At 43.8% G+C, this 10557-nt stretch overlaps 1 pseudogene; it reads left to right on the top strand.

Annotated features, from left to right (window-relative positions):
- Positions 1–563: 563 nt before the first annotated feature.
- On the top strand, positions 564–2103 carry LOC106699024 (annotated as a pseudogene).
- The last annotated feature ends 8454 nt before the right edge of the window (positions 2104–10557 follow it).

The raw sequence follows: 10557 nt of genomic DNA, 5'->3' as shown, positions 1-10557 counted from the left end.
CCTAGTAGGTATGTCTAATAATTCAAAACACTCTTAGGGTTGAAAAGAGAGCGGGTGCCATAGAGGGAACCACTTACCAATGTAGTACCTGTCTACCTATCAAAAAGAGGCTAAATTAATCTCTTCTTGTTAAGGTCTCTCAAACCCAGCTCTTTTCTGATCATTCTGGAAAATGTGTTCATTAATGCCACTGTCCACCTTTGTGGATTTCTGTAGTAACCCTGAACTTGGCCTCACTTCCTACTTCAAACCCATTCCCTCTCTGATCACAATGAACCTGAGCATGTTTTTCTCCTGCATAAAATGACAGTCATTTCTGAAAGGGCCTGCACGCGCAGGCGCAGACCCCGCGCTCCAGCCCCGCCCCTGCGCGCGTCCGGCTGGCTCCGCCCCGCACGCACGACGGCCACGCAGGGCAGTCTGGGAGTTTCCGGAGGCTGAAGGAGCGCACCGGGTGAGTCAGTGGGGCGCTGGGCTCGGCGGGTGTGTGGGGGCGCACCCGCCGCGGCCCTTTGGTGTGTCCGGCTGCGGGCCGCACCCAGCCGGCGGCCTGGGGGCGCCTGAGCCTTGGGGACACGGAGCCCACCCGCGGAGACCGGCCCGCGTGCCCTCCGCCGGTGCCGCAGCGCCCCGAGGCCTGCCCCAAGCTCCGAGGAGGTGGCGGCCACGTGCGGGGGGCCCCTGGGCCCATCCCGCTCGGGAGCGGGTGCTCCGTGCGCGGCCTCGTCCTCAGGGGCTGAGACTGAAGGAGCCCACGCAGTGGCGGCGGCGGCGACACCAGCGAGGCCCCGGGTGCGGCCGGCTCCTGAGCAGCCCCCGGTACAGCCCGGCGGCGGGTGCGGGCTGTGGGCCTCTGAAAGGGCAAGTGGCGAACAAAGAGGCGGCGGGAGCCAACGAGCACCAACGAGCACCGCCGAGCCGGGCCGGGCCGGACCCAGGAGCATGCAGGTGATGCGGGCGACCAGGCCGGGGTCGGTGGGCCCCTGAACCCGACGCCCCGGGCCGGCGGGGAGCTGCACGGTGGCCACGTGTCCGAGGGGCCGGGCCCGCCATGGCCGGGGTCAGCTACACGGCGCCCTGGTGGGTGAACCTCCTGCACCGGCTGCCGCACTTCAGCCTGCGCTGGGAGCTCACCAGCAGCCAGTTCCAGCCCGAGGACCCTGACTGCCAGCAGGCGCTGCTGCTGCTCGGGGCCGCCACGCTGGCCTGCCTCACCCTGAGCCTCCTCTTCCTGCTCCTCTACTCCTGGCTGCGCTGCCGGCGGCGCAGGAACGAGGAGCACCTGGACACCGACTGCTGCTGCACTGCCTGGTGCGTGGTCATCGCCACGCTGGTGTGCAGCGCCGGCATCGCCGTGGGTTTCTGTGGCGACGGGGAGACCAGCGAGGCGTCCATTGGACCACCTACTCTCTCCGCCACGCCAACCGCACGGAGGCGGGGGTGCAGGACCGCATGTGGGACACCGCGGCTGCCCTGAGCCTCACGGCGGAGCCGCGATGCCGTGATGGAGCGTGGGCCCGAGCAGCAGGCAGAGCCCGGACCAGGCCGGCGTCCGGGACCGCGGGGCCGGGCTGCTCGTAGCGGAGGCCCCCCAGCGGCTGAGGGGCCTCCTCCCAGCCCTCACGGGCGGCCGGGCACAGCGAGCCCCCGCAGCCGGGGAGCGTGGGGATCCCCCACGACATCCAGACCCAGAGCACCCCAGGAAAGCGGAGGGAGGCCTCCAAAGCTAACACAAAACGACTCCCCCGCCGGGGACGGCGAGGACTTCCTCCATGTTCAGTGGAAGGGTGAGATCTCGGACCTGTGGATTCGCGCCCCCGCCCTTCCCTGCGTTCTCGGTGGGGGGGCGGGGACTGCGCCCTCCATCTTGCCCTGGGTCCTCCACTTTTGGGCAGGGCCATGTGCTCAGCGGGGGCTTCTTCCTGGAGGAGGCCTCTGCTAGCCACACCCAGGATTTCTCTGGACTGACTGGTGATGGTCGGGGGAGGTGTGCGCCATCACTATGACCGCATCCTGTGTGGTGAGACGCCGACTCACGTCTGGCCAGTCGGCGGGGCCCACGGTCCCCTCTCTCTTTGCCACTTGCTGCTGCGTCAGTAAGGAAGGTAGGTAGAACCAAGCCCGGGCTTAAAATAAAAGACTCTTTGCTTTTGCATCGGACTGGCTGGCTCCCTGGTGGCTTCTTGGGAATCTTGAAATCTGGGCATAACAATTTCATTGTTGTTTAGAATGAAGTCCAAACTCTCTAACGGGTTACCAGACTCCTAAGGTCTCCACTGCATCTTGAATTTCACCCCCTAGACTTCATTCCAGCAACACAAAACCCATTTAATATCCTTAACGCACCACATGATCTCAGAAGTATTGGGCTTAGCACTGGTTGGGTAGCTCAGTTGTTTAAAGTGTTGTCCCTAAAAGCCAAGGTTGTGGATTTGATTCCTGATCAGGGCACATACAAGAATCAACCAATGAATACATACATAAATGGAATAACAAATCAATGTCTCTCTCTCTCTCTATTTCTCCCACCCCCCCTAAAATCAATAAGTTGGGGGCGGGGAGTCTTGGGCTTTGCATTTGTTTTTTCCTGTGTCTTGGATACCTCACAGTGTGAACTGAAGTAGCTCACAAGGATTGGTCATTGTAAGACTTTTTGGTAAATGAATGAATGACATTTTTGTAATCTTGATTTAATAGGAAGACACACCTATTAGCGCAAATTTGCAAATTTGCATTATTTTGAGAAGCTAGGCCTTGAGATACCATTATTTTCTCCAGATATGTTTTAAGATGCAAGCAAAAGTGAAAACCTCAAAGCAAAATTAAGGGATAAAAACAGTTCCAAAAATTTAATTCCTTAAATTGTCTCTAAATTTAGCTTGAGCTTTAAAGATTCTGTTGAAGGGAAAATCCACTTATTCTATTAGAGAATTTTGAATGTCTAATGGGTTTAATCCGCTGCTCACAGTATCCCAGTTTTACTGTGTAACCTGGAGGTCCTGGTGATCCAGTAGGAGGGAGTCGGCAGGTCAGAAACTAGGGGACATCCGACAGGTGGTTTCGTCCAGCTCTGCAGAAGCACTGCTCTCATGAAGCCGCATGGGAGACCGCAGCCCTGGTGGAACTGACCCTGCACTGGAGCCGGGTTTGATGTCCCTGTGAGGTTCAGTCCTTTAGAGAGAAGCTCCCACTCCAGGGGGTTTCTGCAATAACCAAGGACAAGAGCTGAGTTCTGTACTAATGTTGACTGTTCTCCACAACAGTATCAATAACACAAGGCTGTTATTGATACTGTTGTGTCTCCTCTGTCTTCATTCAGTTACACTGGACCTCAAATGGACTCAATGCAAGGGGGCATCTTTCCACAGAACCTGAGCTGCACTATTCATTTACTTTCTTACACATACACTCACACTCACACACACTCACACACACACGCTCACACGCACACACTCATACACACACTCACACACACTCTCACACACACACTCACACATACACACACTCATACACACACACTCACACTCACACACTCACACACACTCACATTCACACTCACATTCGCACACTCACACACACTCACAGTCACACACACATAGTCATACACACACTCTCACACTTTTCTGTTCTTAGGTCATTTGAAACTTATTTATTTATTTTTTAATCCTCATCCCTAGACATGATTAGAGAAAGGAAAGGAGAGAAAGAGGGTGGAAAGGTGGCGGAGGGGGTCGGGGGGAGATGGGTATGAGAAAGAAACATGGATCTGTTGCCTTCTGTGCATGCCCCAACTGGGGATCGAACCCACAGCTTTTAGTGCACAGGATGATACTCAACCAACTTAGTCATTCCGGCCAGGCGTTCTTAGGTAATTTGAAAACCTTAATTTCTTCCATCATTTTACTGGAGAACAATAAAGTCTTTCTTAGATATTAAAATTTGAAAATAGCTAACTAGAATAATGCTGAAAACAAAGCAAGGCAAAATACACTCAAACATTAAAATCAACAACTTAAACAATTAGTTTGTGTAGCAATTTTCTCCCTTAAGCAATGTTAGGTTTAAACTCTGAATCATCCCATCATCTCACATTCACTGCCAGGTTAATTGTAATTGTTTGTACATATATGTATATTCACAAGTATCAATGCATTATATAAATCTTTTTATAATTTATACACTACACGGATTTTAACAGAAGTACCATTTGTGCATATAAATATATGACTATTAATATTTATATTAAGTGTGCACAGAAAGGACAACTATTGAAAGGAGGGTTTCAGAGGTTATTATTAAGAAAAAATGAGTTATAGAAGAACACATATAAATCTATGTATTTTTTTAATATATATTATGCAAAGAAAACACACAAGTGCATTTAAAATGTGGGGAAAAATCAGAGATAGATGACAGATGACAAATGACAGTGACACTGAACGGGAGAGTAAAAGAGGGCCTCTCTACTTCATTCCTTGCAGGTCTTCATTGTTTTCAGTTTAGCCACTGTCATGTATGTGTGGTTGACTTGGGCAATTAGGAAAAGAACATATGTGTGTGCATCACCATGCAGCCTATTTCCTGTGCTAGTTATAGAGAAAACAGCTTTCAAATTATGCTTTAGCTTGCACTTTGGGAAGTAACAAGTAACACTGTAGGAGTTCTGGGTAGACTAATTCCAACAGCCAACTGCTGGTTTGCATTGTTCCTTTAAAGTAAGAATTCCGAAGGTTAGCCTCCTGGGAGCGCTGTGAAGGAGAGCCAGGTTCCGAAGCCCAGGGGGAGTCCCAGGAGCAGTGACTCCACCCTCCAGGCAGAGTCGATACTCTATAGAGGTCATTTCTTTCTTATTTTATTTTAACTGATTTTTTAGAGAGGGAGGGAGAGAAGGAGAGAGATCTATTCCTTGCCTCCTACTAGGAATCAAACCCCCAACCTGGGTTGAGCCCTGACCAGGAATCAAATCCGCCACCTTTTGGTGTTCAGGATGATGCTCCAACCAACTGAGCCAAACAGGCCAGGGCCATACAGGTCAGTTCTTGGTAAATAAAAATGTTATGGTATTTCTGATCACTGGTATCATCACAAATCTCACCTTATTGTGATGGAGAAATCTCAAATAATGTCACCATAGCTCATGTGAGATGTGGTATCTTTAAAAAGATTTATATAATGAGGGGATATCTTTCTCTCTCATATTTAATGCAAATGGATGAAAAGCCATCACCAAGAAATCCATTATAGGCTTTTTTGTAAGGCAAATACGAATCTCACATTTAGGCTAGCATTTCATGTATTTCATCTGTTTATGATGTTCAATCAACATTAGAGTTCATGCTTATTTGCCAAGCCAGATAAATCCCCAACAAAATTCTAAGGAAAAAATACTTTCTAAAAATGCAAAGGAAGAATTTGAAGCATTTCGCACCTGAAATTACAGTATAAAGTATTTAAAATGAATAATCGGGCACATACCTGCCAAACTTTCTCTGTTTAGAACATTTGAGGGAAGAAATATCAAAATATATGCCCCTTTCTGCTACTCCTTTCTCTTATCCAACAGTAAGAAAATATAAGAAAGATATTCTCAGATCCTCATTCCAACCGCCTCATTTTTATGCTGAGTGTTGTTGAAATGATCACAGCAACTTCATCTCTCCGCAATCACCACAGAAATGACTGAGCACAGCACATAGCCCAGAGCCAAAGCGATTCATCAAGCTCATTTAAAGCTGCCATCAAATCGTGGTTTAGACGCACTGGTGAATTTCTGAGCCCTCTCTCTACTTAAAGAATGGGAGATGATGGGAAAAAGCAAGGGAGACTGTGCACTCTATGAGGGCAGGCTCCAATTATTTTCCACCCTATGTCACATGCCTGCACATGATGCCATACACATAGCAGTATTCGACCAACACATGTTGTTGAATAAACCATGAAAATTATGGAAGCAATTTATCTGCAAAATCAGTTGGAATGTTAATTCATTTGTTCCAGGGATAGTATTGATGTAATAGTGGGAATATTAGTCACAGATATTAAGAATTTATAAATGGGTGATTTCAAAGGCATTAGCTACTCAAATATTATCTTACCTAATAAAGAGGGAATATGCTAATTGACCCTCACATGGTGCCCACAGCCAATAAGGAGGAAATAGGCTAATTGTCTGCCACACCCTCAAAGATGGAGGCACCCACAGCCACAAGATGGTGGCACTGAGTCCCCTCAGCCCCGCTGTGGGCAGGCTTGGCTGCTCCGTGTGCCTGCCTCCGGAGACCCCCAGACCCCTCAGCCCCCAGCCACCCAGGGCCAGCCTGAGGCTCAGGTAACTAGGGCCAGCCAAGGCTTGTGCTGCCAGCAGTGGCAGCAGCAGAGGTGTGATAGGGTGTCGCTTTCCTCTGATCACTGGGTCACCTCCCGCCCCTGAGGGCTCCCAGACTGTGAGAAGGGCCAGGCTGGGCTGAGGGACCCCCCCTCCAGTGCATGAATTTTCATGCACTGGGTCTCTAGTGACTAATAAAGGTATTAGATATGTATCTTGGAGCAGCACACCTCCTGTTCAGTAACCAAGATGCTGAGTCCAGACTCTTCTGTACTGCATTGTTGACTTAAACATTGTGGAGAGGGTGGAGCACATGCTGTGGTCTCACCACAGTGAAACATTAGAAAGAATGCCTTGTTTTCTCCAAGTATGTCAAAATTTAATTGTTAGAATAGTGTAAATAAAAGCTTTGAAGGGAACTCACATTGAATTGAAGTTCAGGGGCACCGCATGTCTCTGTCTCTACTCCTGGTGACCCAGCTGGTATTCCTGAACATCTTCAAACCACTGCGCTCTGAGTGACAATGCTGTGTATTGAAGATCCGTGTCCTTGGTAGTTAAAACAACGCACTTCAGTCATCTCTAACTTGGGGCTGATAATGTAGAACAGAACTCTGAGATATGTGTCGAATAAATTTTAAGGCATCTTCTGTAGTTTTACCTTATTTTAATAATGGAAAAATATTGATATTGATCAATGTGAACAAGATATTTTAAGGACAGACATAATAAGTGTCTGCTGTATCAATTGACCCAGTTTATTCACAACAAAACTAAAATTATGCTTATAAGAGTGATTTTAATTTTTAAAGGTATTTTTCTCCACTGAAGACTCAGTGTGTTGATTATGTTACTGTTTTAGCAGGAGTTAGACTTTGGTGTGAGTTCATCAGGACTGAGAGCAGAGCTAACCCATCACAAGTGGACCACATAAATTTGTTGACATATCTCACTGAGCACAATAGGTTCAAGTTTTATCTATGTTGTCACAAATGGCAGGATGTGTTCTTTCTCATGGCTGAGTCATACTCCATCGTGTAAATACATATACTACAGCTTCCTTATCCATTCATCCACTGATGTTTCCATATTTTAGCTACCATGAATAATGCTGCCATTTGCAAAATATGGACGAACCTTTTCCACATTATACTAAGTGAGATAAGTCATATAGATAAAGACAAGTACTAACTATATGATAGTAAACATATGTAGAATCTAAAAGTGCTAAACTCATACAAACAGAAAGTAAAATTATGGTTTCCAGGGACTGGGGCTTGGGGAGATAGGACAGATGCTGCTTAAGGTTACAAACATATAAGTAATAAATAAGCCCTAGAGACCTACTACACAGTATAGTGAATATAGACAACAACATAGTATTATAGTCATAAAACTTGCTATGAAACTAGAACTTAATTATTCCAACCACTAAAAGATTCTCTGTGTGATGGGATAGAGATGCTGAATATCACTACAATGAAAATAATATTACAATGTATAAATTTATTACATGTTCTACACTATAAATTTGGATAATGATATATGTGAAACATACTTAAATTAGAAAGGACATAAAATATTTAAAAAACATAAAAGATGTTTAATGAATGACAGGGAGCAGCAAATCTCAACAGTAACCGATAAGTTAAAAAAAAAATCCCAAATTATACTTTACTCTCTAGTATGACAATTTTTTTGAAGCAGAATCATAACATATAGAAAAGTCAATAATTTAAATAAGTAATAACACCAAGACCAAGACTTAATAGCTAGATATTTATCTCCCACCCTATCAATCATCTAGCTATGATCTATCTATCTATCTATCATCTATCTATCTATCTATCTATCTATCATCTATCTATCTATCACCTATCTATCTATAATCTATCTATGATCTATCTATCTATAATTTATCTATCTATCTATCTATCTATCTAATCTATCTATCATCTATCTATTATCTATCTATCTATCTATCTATCTATCATTTATCTATGTTTTATATATAAAAGAACCAAATAGGATATATGTGTGTTACTTGATACTGTAAATTTAAATACCCAGCAGTAGTTACAATAGTTCAATATCTTTGTCAATTTTCTCTTTTAAAGTTTAGCAATTTTTGTGGCTGTGTGGTGGTATTACACTAAGGAAGTAACGTGTTTTCCAGAAGGACTAAGGTGTTGACAGCATGCTCATGGTTTAATGGAAATGGGGATATTCTATTTTAAAGTTTAATTTTTTCCTTTTAATTGGTAACTAAACACACCTTTATACACTCAAATTCATCTAATGCATTTTTATTCACTGAAAATATAACTCATTTCTCAGAAATACACAATATATACTCTATTACATGAGTCAATTTTTCATCTCTTAATGGTATCCTTAATGGAATAAAATTCTTAACCCTAATGGTATCTAATTATTCCTAATTTTTCTTTAAAGTTAGTACTTTTTGTAGCTTTATTATGAAAAATTTGCTATTTCAAGGTTTATAGCCTTTTATAGATGACTAAAGGCCTGTTGCAGGAAGATTCCTGCAAGAATAGGGCTTCCTCAGGCCTATTCCTGCAAGAATAGGGCTTCCTGGAGCTTCTCCACCGCCTCGCTCCCTCCCCTCTCCACCGACTGGCTCGCTCCCTCCCGTCTCCACCGCCTGGCTTCCTCCCGTCTCCACTGCTTTCCCACCCGGCTCCCTCCCGTCTCCACCGCCTGGCTTCCTCCCGTCTCCACTGCTTTCCCACCCGGCCACCCCGGGTTGCACACGGGAGGGCCGGATGGCGGCGGGGCAGGTGGCAGATGGCGCTGTCCCTCCCTGCCTGCAGTATGCAAATTAATAGCCATCTTTTTTGGGTTAATTTGCATACTCTTCTGATTAGCTGATGGGCGTACCGAAGATATGGTCAATTAGCATCTTTGTCTTTTATTAGTGTAGATTATTGTTCCACCTTTTACAATTAGGTCTAAAATACATATGGAATTGACTGATATTTTTTGTATTTTAAAAAAACCCTCTTTTTAAATGAGGTTTTTAATCATGAGATTTTGCAGAAATTTTCAAAAGAAAATTAAAAAGTTAACTTACAAAATAATTTAGAAAAAATAATAAAATTAGGTAAATTTGCATAAGTGAGATATATGGTTTAGGGTACAATTAGGTGAGTTTTGAAAATATTGGATAAATATAGTTTATCAAGCTCTGAACATATCAGTCCAGAAAATTTACTAATCATTCCTTCCAATCTCTACTCTCCAGAGACAAATACCATTCTGATATATAGACACATAGAACTTCATAAAAATGGAATTCTACAGTATCTACTCTTTGATATCTGATTTTCTTGCTCAATATAAATAAAATTAGGAAGTGTTTAAAAGTAAAAATAACAGTCTTATATTAATTATACTGCATTAAAATTCTACCATCCATTGAAGTGCATTCACACAACAGCGAGGGAACTATCTTTTGCCAAATAAATTATATGTCCATTGAATGTCTTTTTTTTTACTGGTAACTTACTGAGATTCACAAAGTAAATTAGCATATTAAGCATTCTGAGAACTTCCACAGAACTGAACACCAGCATTCTTTAAAGTTGTTTTAGAACTGAGCCCTCAGTTCCATCCAGTCAATACAATTGGGACACAATGCTTTGTTGGAGGGCCTGTATCCACGAAGTACAGAACGTAGTAGAAATAAATCATTCTTATGCTTAAAGTGGGAGTGAGTGTAAGTTGGGTGAAAGGTTAGTTTGAAAAATTGCTTATTAATACGATTTTCTACTGTAATGATAAATATTTTGGGAATTTACCATTTGAGTTTTCAAAGTTATTTTACCATTTATCAGAAGAGCAAGGACCATGTCCATCATATTATTTTCTTTTTGTCTTCCTTTGGTGAAGCAACCCTAAGCTAATGGGTTTGGAATGTATTTCACCAAGGTAATTGAATATATATGTTCCTAACCTTCAAGAAAAGAACATAAATAGAAAAATATATCAAACACTGCATCTAGAGTTTGTATTGTTGAACTACAAAGACCATTTATTAAAGCAGTAAGTGTGTAGATATTAAGTTCTATATTGTAATGAAGAAAATTTAAGTTTGAGACAAACACGGAGACCAAGTGTGTCCATAAATACTGCTTATTTTCTAATCAATTTTAATTTGCCTCAACATTATCAGGTGGAATTAAACATTTCCATACTTATTTTGATGCAAA

The sequence above is a fragment of the Myotis lucifugus genome, unplaced genomic scaffold, assembly GCF_000147115.1.
Source record: "Myotis lucifugus unplaced genomic scaffold, Myoluc2.0 scaffold_289, whole genome shotgun sequence".
Lineage (NCBI taxonomy): Eukaryota > Metazoa > Chordata > Mammalia > Chiroptera > Vespertilionidae > Myotis > Myotis lucifugus.
The sequence above is the reverse complement of the archived record's forward strand: the minus strand, read 5'-3'. Positions and strand labels throughout refer to the sequence as shown.